Raw genomic sequence first — 14,738 nt, 5'->3', positions numbered from 1 at the left:
TCATCTGCCGCGACCGGTTGGGCTGAGGGGAGAGAAAGACATGCTGTGGAAGAGAGCCAGAGATTAATATCAATTAATGATTAAATGCAGAGTGGAGTATAAACAAAGTAAATAAGGTGAATGAGAAACAGTGCATTATGTGAACCCCCCAGCAGCCTAGGCCTATAGCAGCATAACTAAGGGATGGTTCAGGGTCACCTGATCCAGCCCTAACTATAGGCTTGATCATAAAGGAAAGTTTTAAGCCTAATCTTAAAAATAGAGAGGGTGTCTGTCTCCCGAATCCAAGCTGGAAGCTGGTTCCACAGAAGAGGCGCCTGAAAGCTGAAGGCTCTGCCTCCCATTCTACTCTTAAGTATCCTAGGAACCACAAGTAAGCCAGCAGTCTGAGAGCGAAGTGCTCTGTTGGGGTGATATGGTACTATGAGGTCTTTGAGATAAGATGGTGCCTGATTATTCAAGACCTTGTATGTGAGGAGAAGAATTTTAAATACTTTTCTAGATTTAACAGGGAGCCAATGAAGAGAAGCCAATATGGGAGAAATATGCTCTCTCTTTCTAGTCCCTGTCAGTACTCTAGCTGCAGCAGTTTGGATCAGCTGAAGGCTTTTCAGAAAGCTTTTAGGACAGCCTGATAATAATGAATTACAATAATCCAGCCTAGAAGTAATAAATGCATGAATGCGCTTTTCAGCATCACTCTGAGAAAGGATGTTTCTAATTTTAGAAATATTGCGCAAATGCAAAAAAGCGGTCCTACATATTTGTTTAATATGTGCATTGAAGGACATATCCTGGTCAAAAATGACTCCAAGATTTCTCACAGTGTTACTGGAGGCCAAAGTAATGCCATCCAGAGTAAGTATCTGGTTAGACACCATGTTTCTAAGATTTGTGGGGCCGAGAACAAGAATTTCAGTTTTATCTGAATTTAGAAGCAGGAAATTAGAGGTCATCCAGGCCTTAATGTCTTTAAGACATTCCTGCAGTTTAATTAATTGATGTGTGTCATCTGGCTTCATTGATAGGTAAAGCTGAGTATCATCTGCATAACAATGAAAATTGATGCAGTGCTTTCTAATAATACTGCCTAAGGGAAGCATGTATAATGTAAATAAAATTGGTCCTAGCACAGAACCCTGTGGAACTCCATAATTAACCTTACTGTCTGAAGAAGACTCCCCATTTACATGAACAAATTGGAGTCTATGAGATAAATATGATTCAAACCACTGCAGTGCAGTACCTTTAATACCTATAACAAGCTCTAATCTCTGTAATAAAATGTTATGGTCAACAGTATCAAAAGCTGCACTGAGGTCCAACAGGACAAGAACAGAGATGAGTCCACTGTCAGAGGCTCTAAGAAGATCATTTGTAACCTTCACTAATGCTGTTTCTGTACTGTGATGAATTCTGAAACCTGACTGAAACTCTTCAAATAAACCGTTCCTCTGCAGATGATCAGTTAGCTGTTTTACAACTACTCTTTCAAGAATCTTTGAGAGAAAAGGAAGGTTGGAGATTGGCCTATAATTAGCTAAGACAGCTGGGTCAAGTGATGGCTTTTTAAGCAGAGGTTTAATTACAGCCACCTTGAAGGTCTGTGGTACATAGCCAACTAATAAAGACTGATTGATCATTTTTAAGATTGAAGCATCAATAATTGGAAAGACTTCTTTGAACAGTCTAGTAGGAATGGGATCTAATAAACATGTTGCTGGTTTGGAGGAAGTAACTATTGAAGTTAACTCTGAAAGATCAACTGGAGCAAAAGAGTCTAAACAAATACCAGCAGTGCTGAAAGCAGCCGAACATGAAGAATAATCTTTGAGATGGTTATGAATAATTTTTTCTCGAATGTCTAAAATTTTATTTGTAAAGAAATCCATGAAGTCACTACTAGTTAACGTGAAAGGAATACTCGGCTCTACAGAGCTCTGACTCTTTGTCAGCCTGGCTACAGTGCTGAAAAGAAACCTGGGGTTGTTCTTATTTTCTTCAATCAATGATGAGTAGTAAGATGTCCTAGCTTCATGGAGGGCTTTTTTATAGAGCAACAAACTCTTTTTCCAGGCTAAATGAGCATCTTCTAATTTAGTGAGACACCATTCCCTCTCCAGCTTTCGGGTTATCTGCTTTAAGCTGTGCGTTTGTGAATTATACCACGGAGTCAGGCACTTCTGATTTGAAGCTTTCCTTTTCAGAGGAGCCACAGTATCCAAAGTTATACGCAGTGAGGATGTAAAACTATTGACGAGATAATCAACCTCACTGGGAGCAGAGTTTAGGTAGCTGCTCTGCACTGTGTTGGCACTGAAGAGCATAACAATGAAGGAATTAGATCCTTAAACTTAGTTACAGCACTTTCAGAAAGACTTCTACTGTAATAAAACCTATTCCCCACTGCTGTGTTATCCATTAAAGTAAATGTAAATGTTACTAAGAAATGATCAGACAGGAGGGGGCTTTCAGGGAATACTGTTAAGTCTTCAGTTTCTATGCCATATGTTAGGACAAGATCCAGAGTATGATTAAAGTGGTGGGTGGGCTCCTTTACATTTTGAGAGAAGCCAATTGAATCTAACAATAGATTAAATGCAGTGTTGAGGCTGTCATTCTCAGCATCTACATGGATGTTAAAATCACCCACTATAATTATTTTATTTGAACTGAGCACTAAATCAGATAAAAAGTCTGAGAAATCAGACAGAAACTCTGAGTAAGGACCAGGTGGACGATAGATAATAACAAATAAAACAGCTTTTTGATTTTCCCAATTAGGATGGACAAGACTAAGAGTCAGGCTTTCAAAAGAATGAAAACTTTGTCTGGGTCTCTGATTAATTAATAAGCTGGAATTGAAGATTGCAGCTAATCCTCCTCCTCGACCTGTGCTTCGAGCATTCTGACAGTTACTGTGACTCGGGGGTGTTGATTCATTTAAACTAACATATTCATCCTGCTGTAACCAGGTTTCTGTAAGGCAGAATAAATCAATACGTTGATCAATTATTAAATCATTTACTAATAGGGACTTGGAAGAGAGAGACCTAATGTTTAATAATCCACATTTAATTGTTTTATTTTTTTGGTGCAGTTGATGAAGCTGTATTATTTATTGTTTTTGAATTTTTATGCTTAAATAGCTTTTTGCTGATTTTAGCTTTGTTTTTTGGTGGTCTGGGAGCAGGCACCGACTCTATGGGGATGGGATTTTGGGGGGATGGCAGGAGGAGAGAAGCTGCAGAGAGGCGTGTAAGACTGCAACTCTGCTTCCTGGTCTCAACCCTGGGTAGTCAGGTTTTAGGAGATTTAATAAATTTGGCCAGATTTCTAGAAATGAGAGCTGCTCCATCCAAAGTGGGATGGATGCCGTCTCTCCTAACAAGACCAGGTTTCCCCCAGAAACTTTGCCAATTATCTATGAAGCCCACGTCGTTTTATGGACACCACTCAGACAGCCAGCGATTCAAGGAGAACATGCGGCTAAACATGTGGCTCCTGGTCTGATTGGGGAGGGGCCCAGAGAAAACTACAGAGTCCGACATGGTTTTTGCAAAGTTACACACCGAGTCAATATTAATTTTAGTGTCCTCCGATTGGCGTAACCGGGTGTCATTACTGCCGACGTGAATAACGATCTTACCAAATCTACGATTAGCCTTAGCCAGCAGTTTCAAATTTCCATGAATGTCGCCTGCTCTGGCCCCTGGAAGACATTTGACTATGGTCGCCGGTGTCTCTAGCTTCACGTTTCTCAAAACAGAGTCACCAATAACCAGAGTTTGTTCCTCGGCGGGTGTGTCGCCGAGTGGAGAAAAACGGTTAGAGACGTGAACAGGTTGGTGGTGTACCCGGGGCTTCTGCTTAGGACTACGCTTCCTCCTCACCGTCACCCAGCTGGCCTGTTTTCCCTGCTGCTCGGGATCTGCTGGGGGGGAGCTAACGGCGGCTAAGCTACCACGGTCCGCACCCGCTACAGGGGCCTGGCTAGATGTAGGATTTTCCAGGGTGCGGAGCCGAGTCTCCAGTTCAAAAAGCCTGGCCTCCAGAGCTACAAACAGACTACATTTATTACAAGTACCGTTACTGCTAAAGGAGGCCGAGGAGTAACTAAACATGTGACACCCAGAGCAGGAAAGTGCAGGAGAGACAGGAGAAGAAGCCATGCTGGTAGTGAGTCGGCTAAGGGCTAAGCTACTAGCTGAGCTAAGCTAGCGAATTTCTAAAAACAAATAAAGTGAGTAATGTGAATACAGGTGATTCAGCAAAGAGTATGCTATTTAAAGTAGGTGAAGATTACACTAAAATATGTTATTATCCAGATAAATCGAGTTATACAGATATAACAGCTAACAGACAGCAAAACACTGTGCTCCGAAACAGGAACAGGAAGTGATACAATACCGCAGTGAGAGCCAACACCAAGTGACAGCGCCACCAAGAGAGACACAGGCATGAAACAAGAAAGTATTTGGTGGATTCTCTGGACAGAGGAAAGAAGACCTGGTGGTGGAAAGGTAGGGATAGTCAGGGAGATCAAGAAAGTAGACAGGAATACTGGGAGGCTAGGCTTACAGTAAAGGAAGAAGCATCAAAGGCAAATCTAAAGGCTTATAGTCAGTTGCAATCAAGCGTTTACAATAACTTGGAATCGGTCTTTCACTGGGATACAAGTCAAGGAAATGAGATGTGGCTGGCCACACCCTTGGAGTTAGGGTGAGGAGTGCAGCCAACTAGGAGGGGTTCAGAGGAGTGCCTCTGCTCCTCCACATCAAAAGGACCCAGTTGAGGTGATTTGGGCATCTGACTAGGGTGCCTCTTGGGAGCCTCTTGGGTGAGGTGTTCCAGGCATGTTCCACCAGGAGCAGATCCCAGGGCATACCCAGGACATGCTGGAGAGATTATATGTCTCGGCTGGCCTGTGAACACCTTGGTCTTCCCCCAGATAAGATGGAGGAGGTGGCTGGGAGAGGGAGGTCTGGGCTTCTCTGCTACCCCTGTGACCTGGCCCCAGATAAGTGGAAGAAAATGGATGGATAGATGGACAGTCTTTCACATCTTTGTGGAGGAGTTTTGCCCCATTCTTCTTTGCAGAATCGTTTTAATTCAGCCACATTGGAGGGTTTTCAAGCATGAATGGCCTGTTTAAGGTCATGCCAAAGCATCTCAATCAGATTTAAGCCTGGACTTTGACTAGGCAGCTCAAAACCTTAATTTCTTTCTGTCTTTCTTTTTTCAGTCATTCAGAGGTGGACTTGCTGATGTGTTTCAGATCATTGTCCTGCTTGAGGGTTAGAGCGTGAACTGACATTCTCCTTCAGGATTGACTGTGGGTATGATTTTTTTTTTTTTTGCCACAGCGGCTTTTATGGGCAGTGGAGAGAGACAGGAAATGGGGGAAAGATACAGGGGAAGACACGCGGGCAAATTGACAACGGGCTGGGACTCGAACCCGTGCCACCCGCACCGCAATGTGGCATATGTATGTGGTCGCCAGCTTCACCACTATGCCACCCAGGCGCCGGTATGTTTTTCTTTATATGAAATGCTGTGTTAGTTTTATGCCAGACGCAAAGGGATGCAGACCTTCCAAAATGTTCAGCTTTTGTCCCATTTTCCCAAAAGTCTTAGGGCTGAAGATATTTTTTGGCAAATGTGAGACGAGCCTTTGTGTTTTTTTTGGTCAGTAGTGGTTTTCACTGTGGAACTCTAGCATGGATGCCCAGTCTCTTTCTTATTGTTGAATCATGAACTCTGACCTTAACTGAAGCAAGTGAGGCCTGCAGTTCTTCAGATGTTGTTCTGGGTTCTTTTGTGACCTCGTGGATGAGTTGTTGATCTGCTCTTGGAGTAATTTTTGTAGGGTGGCCACTCCTGGGAAGGTTCACCACAGTTTCAAGTTTTCTCCATTTGTGGATTATGGCTCTCACTGTAGTTCACTGTAGTCCCAAAGCTTTAGAAGTTACTTTAAAACCCTTTCCAGACTAATAGATGTCAATGACTTTGTCTCTCAGCTGTTTCTTTAAATTGTGGTGTGATGAATTGAGACCTTTTAGCCTACTTCACTAGGTTCTATTTAATTCTTGATTCAAAAGGTCTGGCAGTAATCACGCCTGGGTGTGGCTAGTGAAATTAAACTCAGCTTTTCAAAAAAATGTTTTTATTCAAAATTGTTTAATCATTTCACAAGGGGCAGTGGGCAAGTACTTTTTCACATAGGGGCGGGTGGGTGTGAATTGATTTTTTTCCCCCTTAATAAATGAAATCATCATTTAAAGACCACATTTTTTTATTTACTGAGGTTCTCTTTATCTAATATAAACTTTTGTTTGATGCTCTGAAACATGTAAGTGTGACAAATATTCAAAAAACTAAGACACCAGGAAGGGGGTAAATATTTTTTCACAGCACCATATATCAGAGGGCCAGAAGAATATGCTAGGGATAGGGTGAGATGGAGGCAGATGATCAACTGTGGCAACTCCTACAGGGAGCAGCGAAAAGAAGAAGAGTTTACAAGAGCAATTCACAAGAAAAGCTAAAAGAAAAAAATACGCTACTATAATCTGTTAGAGAGGATAAATGCTACTCACTTATGTGATCCCATAATGTTTCCTATAGTTCCATCAGCAGGTCATAGTTTGATATTTGTCATTAATTAAGAAATACCTACAAAGATATCATCTTCATCAATGTCCCTGTGAGATTGTTGACAAGTTCTAACTAAAACCATTGCTGGACTGTAAACTTTGTATTGAATGCTTGCTTACATTTAATGTAATTTCAAGAAATATAACAAAATCCTCACCTTTTAGATACCCTGAATCTTTCTTTGTCTTGAAGTTGGGTAATCTGGGGGATCTGGAAGGGATATTTTAGATTAATTCAGTTCATTCAATCAACAGACCTGAACAGATGTCAGGTTTCACTGGAGGGAATGGACACGTTTTAATGAAAGAGTCTGCTGTGTACATGTCTGTGTAATCTCTCAGACCTTCAGCAGGCTGTGTGATCCAACTAAGTGATAAACAGTAACAAACAGATTGTTCTGTTTCTAATCTTTTCTTCTGCCTCCTCTACATCTTCTGAATTTAGAGTCTAGTTGATTAGACTGAGGAAAAGTGTCTTATCTGTGCTCATGCCCAGCACTAAGGAATACCATTTCTCGGTAAAGCAGAGCGATAGATCCCTGTTTACTTTAAATTCTGTTTTACTCTTCACATATTCCCCTCTGACCCTGAAATCAACAAATAAGAAGCAACTGCTTTGTGTCTCATGACTGGATGCAGTGAAACACAGTTGTGTTTGTTAAAAAAAAAGATGATGGTTTAACCACCACTGTGTTATCCTCTCATGACTGGCAGATAAGCACACATGGTGGAAACTATTCACAGATGAGATGATTGTATCCACGCTGATGTTTCATGCTGTAATGCGCCCCCCCATCCAGAATGCCATGCTTCCCATTCTCACAGTTGAATAAATTCAACCCCAGCCGGTTGTGTTGGCCTCAGATGATCCAGTTGAGCTGCTGGTGGTTGGGACTGTTAGCAGACACAGGGTCTTCATTTTTCACATGGTGGTGTATTCTGCCGGTCCTGAAATTGAACTTTTTAGTCACAAGCCCTTCTTTATTACTTTTAATCAGCCTATTTCTACAAAATCCTGTCTTGCTAACAGTTTGATGTTTGACATTTCTCTCATTAAACTCCATTTACATCAGCTGACATTTTTTTTTAAACAACATAAAAGATATTTCATTAGAGATCTAATGATTTTACATTTTTACATGATTTTTACAAAAGATAACCCACCTTATCTGCATTTTGGCAATGCAGACAAGCTTCAGTTTGTTAATAGGAGTGAATGTCTATACTTTTGGCTTTTAACAGTGAAAACACCAGTTCTAATCAAAGCTGTGAAAATGTGGAAGAAAATAAATAACGCAGACTGTTTTATGCCCCCCCCCCCCCCCCCCCCCCAAAAAAAAAAAAAAAAAAATCCTCAACAAAACCTAAAATAAATCACAAGAAAAAAACAACCAGTTAGTCAATAAAATCTGTCTGGCTCTTTCCTATAATGCATGCATACACACCATGAGAGTAGAATCACCGGATGCAGTAATTATAGATGATCACACACATACACACATGCGCGCACACACACACACACACACACACACACACACACACACACACACACACACACACACACACACACACACACACACACACACAGAAGGAAGTTCAGATGAAACACACACCGGTTTGAAGAATTTTTTTTTCTATGTGTCACACAAAACTACGCTCCAACCTACGCTCATGGTGCCCTCCTCTGTCTTCTGTCATCTATCTCACTCTGCATGTCTCTCACTCAGTTGTGGAATTTTCCATCAAAGCAGCTCGTTAATGATGGAGCATTCTCATGCATCTTTAAGCACTTGACAGGGATCTTCCACTGTGACGTCTCAGCCCATTGATCACACAAAATCACACACACATATGCACTTTTTTTGTTGTTGGAAAAAGTCAACAATGTCTCTACTTTATTTCCACTTGAATTATAAAAAAAATAGTAATATGAATGGTCTTTTACCACAGTTCAAAGCCACGTGAAGTAAATCCTCCACCTACAGGATTTCAAAAAAATGCTTTTTCTGAGCTTTCTCCTGCTATATATATATATAAAGAGAGAGAGAGAGAGAGAGAGAGCTCAACGTATATGTTCATACAACAAATACTGAAAGTAATCTGGAAGTATCTTTTACTCTGTTTGGGTAACCCCTTGGATTATATTACCAATTACAATTTTGATGAGGGATCTAGTGTCTGTAATGGAACACAATTTTAGAAACCTAACCAACCTTGCTAGGGATGTCATCGGATTGACTGGATGTTGTTAAAACCTCACGCTGCCATGAGAAAATGGGACACAAACAAACACATGCCAACACAAACACTTTCTGGATAAATAAGCAGTAGGATTAATATCAAAAGCTGTTTTTACTTCTATCTGATTTGATGGCTGATATTTAGATTTAGCCTTTTAGATGGGTATGTCCTCTTCAAATTTCTCTTATAATCCATGTTAGCGATAAGGCTCAACTGTGTTACTAGTGAAAATGCAGCTGTTGCAGGCTTAGAGACCTGAACTATCATAAAGGACAAAGATAATGCGTTGGTATGAGGGCCTTCTCTTAATCTGATAAACAAGGATAGGGAATTGGTTTAACATTAATGGTATGAATGAAAAAAGTCCTTGAAAAATTGCCTGCTGTCTTGCCTTTGTCTGTTTAACCAGGCACACAGAACAATTCTTAATAAGAATAAAAACAATTCTTAATGACAATAAGGAACTATAAAGTGTGCATAAACAAAAGTGTATACTCTGAGTGACAGAAGGGGAGAGAGAAGGAAAACAGACATTTTATTGAAGTATGAAAACACAAAATGTATTTTTAATGCTACTCTTAGCGTTTCTGTTGCGTAAGAAAAACTTTGTTATTTTTTCATATTCAACAGAGTATGAGTTTGGTGGCGCAGGTGTTCGCACTTTTGCCTCACAGCAAGAAAATCCTGGGTTTGAATCCACCATCTGGCCTTCCTGTGTGGAGTTTGGATGTTCTCCCCGTGTCTGTGTGGGTTCTGTCCAGGTACTCCCGTAGGCTTCCTCCCACAGTCCAAAGACATGCTGTTAGTGGGGTTTGGTTAATTGGTGATTCTAAATTGCCGATAGGTGTGAATGTGAGTGCAAATAGTTGTTTGTCTCTGTGTTTGCCCTGCGACAGACTGGTGACCTGTCCTGCCTCTTGCAGGGTGTGATGCATGCAGTGTATGGAACAACCAAAGGAATAGTTACTATGACCATCTGTAACCTTGTTTCACCCTGTCAACAAAATTGTAAAAAAAAAAAGAAAAACAGTATTTACTTGTAAGTACATGCAGAGGGCATGACCTGGGAAGTAGTGAGCAGCCCTTGCAATAGCTTTATTATGTGGCTAACCTATGTGTTTATTATACTTTGTTAAAATTTTGTATTGCAGGTAGTTTTTCTAACTAAACTTCTCCTTAGGGTATATTTGATATAATTCAGCTTCCAGTTATTTCACACCTTGTGAGGTATTTGGAAGAAGCCAACCAGCAACCAGTTCAACCCCCCCCCGCCCCCAAAAAAAAACAAAACAAAAAAAAACAAACTAAAAAACAAACAAACAAAAATAACACTTAAATTATTATTAGTTAGACTATTTGTTTGATAGTCAGGGTTTTCATAAGTTCATGTATGTAGATAAGCAGCTGCTGGTCAACCAAGCAGACATAGTGGTGGTTGACAAGGACGAGAAAATCAGAGAAGTACCGAGGCTGAAGCAACAACAATATATATATATATATATATATATATATATATATATATATATATATATATATATATATATATATATATATATATATATATATATATATATATGAACCTATGAAAAAAATCTATATCTTTTTTTTTTTTGACCTGTCATGTCTGGCAGTTTTCGCAATCGGAATGGCATTATTGTACCAAACATATTTGCTTTTACAAGAAGTACTCTATAAATTTTCTATAGGCTATTCTTGTTAATTGTATTTTTATTGTATTTATTTTTGCCAGATCTGACAGGCAGGGAAAGAAGAGAGATGGAGAGCAGAAAGAAAAAAGAGAAAGAGGGGAGAAAAAAAAAACAGGGGGGGGGGGCAGGAAAAAAATAGAAGATAAAAGCTACACATACATACACATTCACATATATATATACACATGCATATACACACACACATACAGTCTTGCTGTAGTTTGTAGTAATGTATGTGTGTTCCTCTGTCATGGAACGTAAACGTAAAAAATCTATATCTGCACACACACACATGCTCATTGTATGCTGACATGCTGACACTGTGTCTGAAAGAAACATACAAATACTATGTTCCACTGGTATCTGAGAAGTGGGAACCACTATAGCTCCCTTGTTTGAAAAGCGTGCGGGCGTGTGTGTGTGACCCTACAGATCTTTGTGTGTGCCAGATATCTATTTCACTTGGAACCTTCCGCACCTGCTTGTAACTTATCTATATAACAGTCCACTACCACAGACTGGGTGGTGTGTGAACTCTCACCTCCCATCTCGTCCCAGGTGTCATTCAGTCCTCCTTTCTCTCTTTTCAGTTGCAGCTCTCTTTTCACTCATTGCTCTTGGCTGCCTCTCATTACAGTCACAATCTGGGTCAAAGATCCATTATTTAAGAGTCTGGTTAAAGATTTTCCTGGTGAAAATACAATCATCTGAGGAGCAAGAACTTTCAAATAGTATTCATCTGTTCTCTTCAGCAGCATTTAGCCTGAAATGCTGGAAATGCTGTATGTCTTATTGTTGCCAACCTTGCAAAATAACGCAACAGTTGTGATGTGACACAGAATGAAACTGAGCTCTGAAATTGCCAGTACGTTTTAATCTACATTGCTAATGAGAATTTTCTTGCAAATTAAAAGTTAGTATGATAGTATTGTTAATCAACAAACACCCTGTGATCAGCTTAAGTTTCAGCTCCAGGATGAACTTCTAAAGACACCCTATAACTATCATAATAGTCTGTTAGCTCCATCCATCCATCCATCCATTTTCTTTTGCTTATCCTTTCCAGGGTCGTGGGGGCTGCAGCCCATCTAAGGTTTTTTTCATGATTTGTGTTATATTGTAAATCTGCATTTAAAATACAATAGTATAATACACACATTTTCTTGAATGCCTGTGTTAGATATACACTCACTGGCCACTTTGTACACCTTGCTAATACCAGGCTAGACCGCCTTTTGCCTTCACAACTGACAAGCCCATCTGCTTCGAGGTTCGACATGCTGTGCATTTAGAGATGCTCTTCTGCATATCCTGTGTGTAACAAGAGGTTAATTTAATTACTGTTGCCTTTTTATCAGCTCAAACCTTTTTATTGGCTATTCTCCTTTAACCTCTGGTATCAACAAGGCATTTTTACCCAAAGACCTGCTACTCACTGGATATTTTCTCTTTTTTCTTAGACCATTCTCTGTAAACCCCACATTCAAAGTCACTTAAATCACCTTTCTTCCCCATTCTGATGCTTGGTGTGAAATTCAGTAGGTCTTCTTGACCATGACTGCACATGTAAATGGACTGAGTTGCTGCCATGTGATTGGGTGATTAGATATTTGCATTAATGAGCAGTTGAACAGGTATACTTAGGCGCCGTTTACACAAAGCCGTTTTCACTGGAAACGGTGTCGTTTTGATGCGTTTCAGCCTTTCGTTTACACGATGGCGTTTCAGAAACGATCCGCGTTTACATGATGACATGTGAAACGATGGAAACGATGAAAACGATGTAGTTCCCATGCCAGACCACAAGTTGGCGTTGGTTTTCTCTTTGCAAAGTTTGTTTATGCAAGACGCGCATTGCGTGGAATGACAGTAGGTAGTGCGGCAAATTGTTCATTACTTACAAAACGGCCAATGTGAGAGGTTTTGTGTGGACTGAGGATGAGGTTGGATCGCTGCTGCACACAACACTGAATTACAAAACGGTAAAAACACAAGAAAAGCATAAGAAGCACTTGTGAATCCGCGAGTACTGTTTATCAATTTGCGCGTGCGCGAAAAACTGTGGCCGTCGCAACCATAGTGCGCATGTGAGAGTCGAGCGTTTTCAAATCACCCCGGTTTCAAGTGTTTACACGAGAACGCAAGCCGGTGCGTTTCTGAAACGCTCCACTCTGGACCCTTTTCACATTTTCGCATCGTTTTCGCTCTGTTGTCGTGTAAACAGAAAGGCGAAACGCATCAAAACGACACCGTTGTCGTGTAAACAGAAAGGCGAAACGCATCAAAACGACACCGTTTCAAAATGAAAACGGTCTCGTGTAAACGGCACCTTAAAGAAAGTGGCTATCAGTACACATTGCTATTGTGCTATGTTGCCTACAGTAACTATATATATATATATATATATATATATATATATATATATATATATATATATATAAAATAAGACTATATGGCACCAGTGTGTCCATGTTTGTACCTTTTTGTATTGGTTTATTTCACTGAGAGGAATCTTCTTCAGCCTGAGTTGAGGTGTTATATCTAGAGAGAATGGTGTCAGGTGAAGCTAGCTACCAATATGAGATAGCAGACTGCTCCGTGTGAACCAGACACTGGCGTCCTCTTAGTATCTTACATACTCCCAGTGTTTGTGTGTGTATGGCACTATCATTACAGTGAAAGCAGAGACCAGTTAATGAAAGTAATGACGAAATCTTATATAACATGGGGGATTTTCTTACCTGAAGGGGAGCACCAAGGGAATACAAGAAAGCAAACTCCTCTCTCTCAGCCTGTGTCTCTCTCACAAAACATGCACACCTGTATGCATCCACGCACATAAACACAACTTTCTATAAGCACATCAATACACATAAAAGAATACATTACATCTTCACTACAGTAAATGATAAATTGCAATGTTTTCATACATATAAATACAGTGTAATGATCTTCTCAGTGAAATAAACTCTGGCTTGTTGTGTCACGTATGCTTCTATCATTTTAGGAAAGTCTACCTCTGGACTGTACTGCTCAATACACACCATACAATCACACCATGATTGTATGGTGTCATGCCTTTTTTTGATACAGTTAATCTCCTGGACAAACAAGATATTAACTATATCAAAAATCAGGCATCACAACATATAATCATGAGTACTGTCATTTTTGCACCAAAGCTGATTGTCATAAACATACAAAATATAAGCATAATGACAAAAAGAAGAGTTGAATCACTTGGAATACTCTTGTTAATCCTGTATTCTTCTTCTTATTATTATTATTATACAGGGTATATAAAAATGTGAACCCTTAGGCTTACATCAAAACACATTAACTGCATTCAGGAGTTGAAAAATCTGGAGTCCAACAAATGAAACAACCTTGGAAGTTTCTGTTAGAACTACTTTGACTCACTTGGGCCTCAGTCACAAATACCTAGAGACTGCTCAGTGACCCTCTGGCAACCTCCAGTTGCTAGGGAAAATGTATATCCCTCAGCTGGTTGACAAGTGAAATTGCAGCCTGTAGTTTGGATGGAAGATGCCAACTTGTCTGCAAACATTCTCCAACTACTCACCAAGCAATAAGGTAAAAAATTTTGGGGGAAAAATACCACTACTATTGAAAGAACAATGAGGTACATATCAAGACGAAAATTTCATCCCAGAGATGAAATGATAATACGAGGCTGCGACTGTAATCATAATGAATTTCCAATCAATGATAGTATCCTACAGCATAATGCCAGGGTAGCTGTCTGCCTGCAAAAGCTGAAGTTGGGTGAAAGAAAGGAGCAACAATTGTGAGCATCTAAGTTAACTCAGGTCTTTACCCAATAGAGATCCTGACGAATGAATACAGTTCAGGAATAAAATAATTGTGCAAAAACCTTCCAAGATCACATTTGGTAGAAAACCAAGTAATTCTGATGGGTTCGCTTGTTCTTGCCACTGTATAGTCTTATTTCAATCACATGCTCAACCACCACACTTCTGCAGACATCACATAAGTCCAAAGTTATGTATTTTAAGATAAAATCATATTCCTGGATGCAGATTAGCATTAAAATTTCTTTCCAGAATTTCTTTTTTTATAACAGTGAAACAACTTTTAAATGGACAACAGG

This window comes from Archocentrus centrarchus, chromosome 7 (assembly GCF_007364275.1).
Source record: "Archocentrus centrarchus isolate MPI-CPG fArcCen1 chromosome 7, fArcCen1, whole genome shotgun sequence".
In the NCBI taxonomy this organism is placed as follows: domain Eukaryota; kingdom Metazoa; phylum Chordata; class Actinopteri; order Cichliformes; family Cichlidae; genus Archocentrus; species Archocentrus centrarchus.
The sequence above is the reverse complement of the archived record's forward strand: the minus strand, read 5'-3'. Positions refer to the sequence as shown.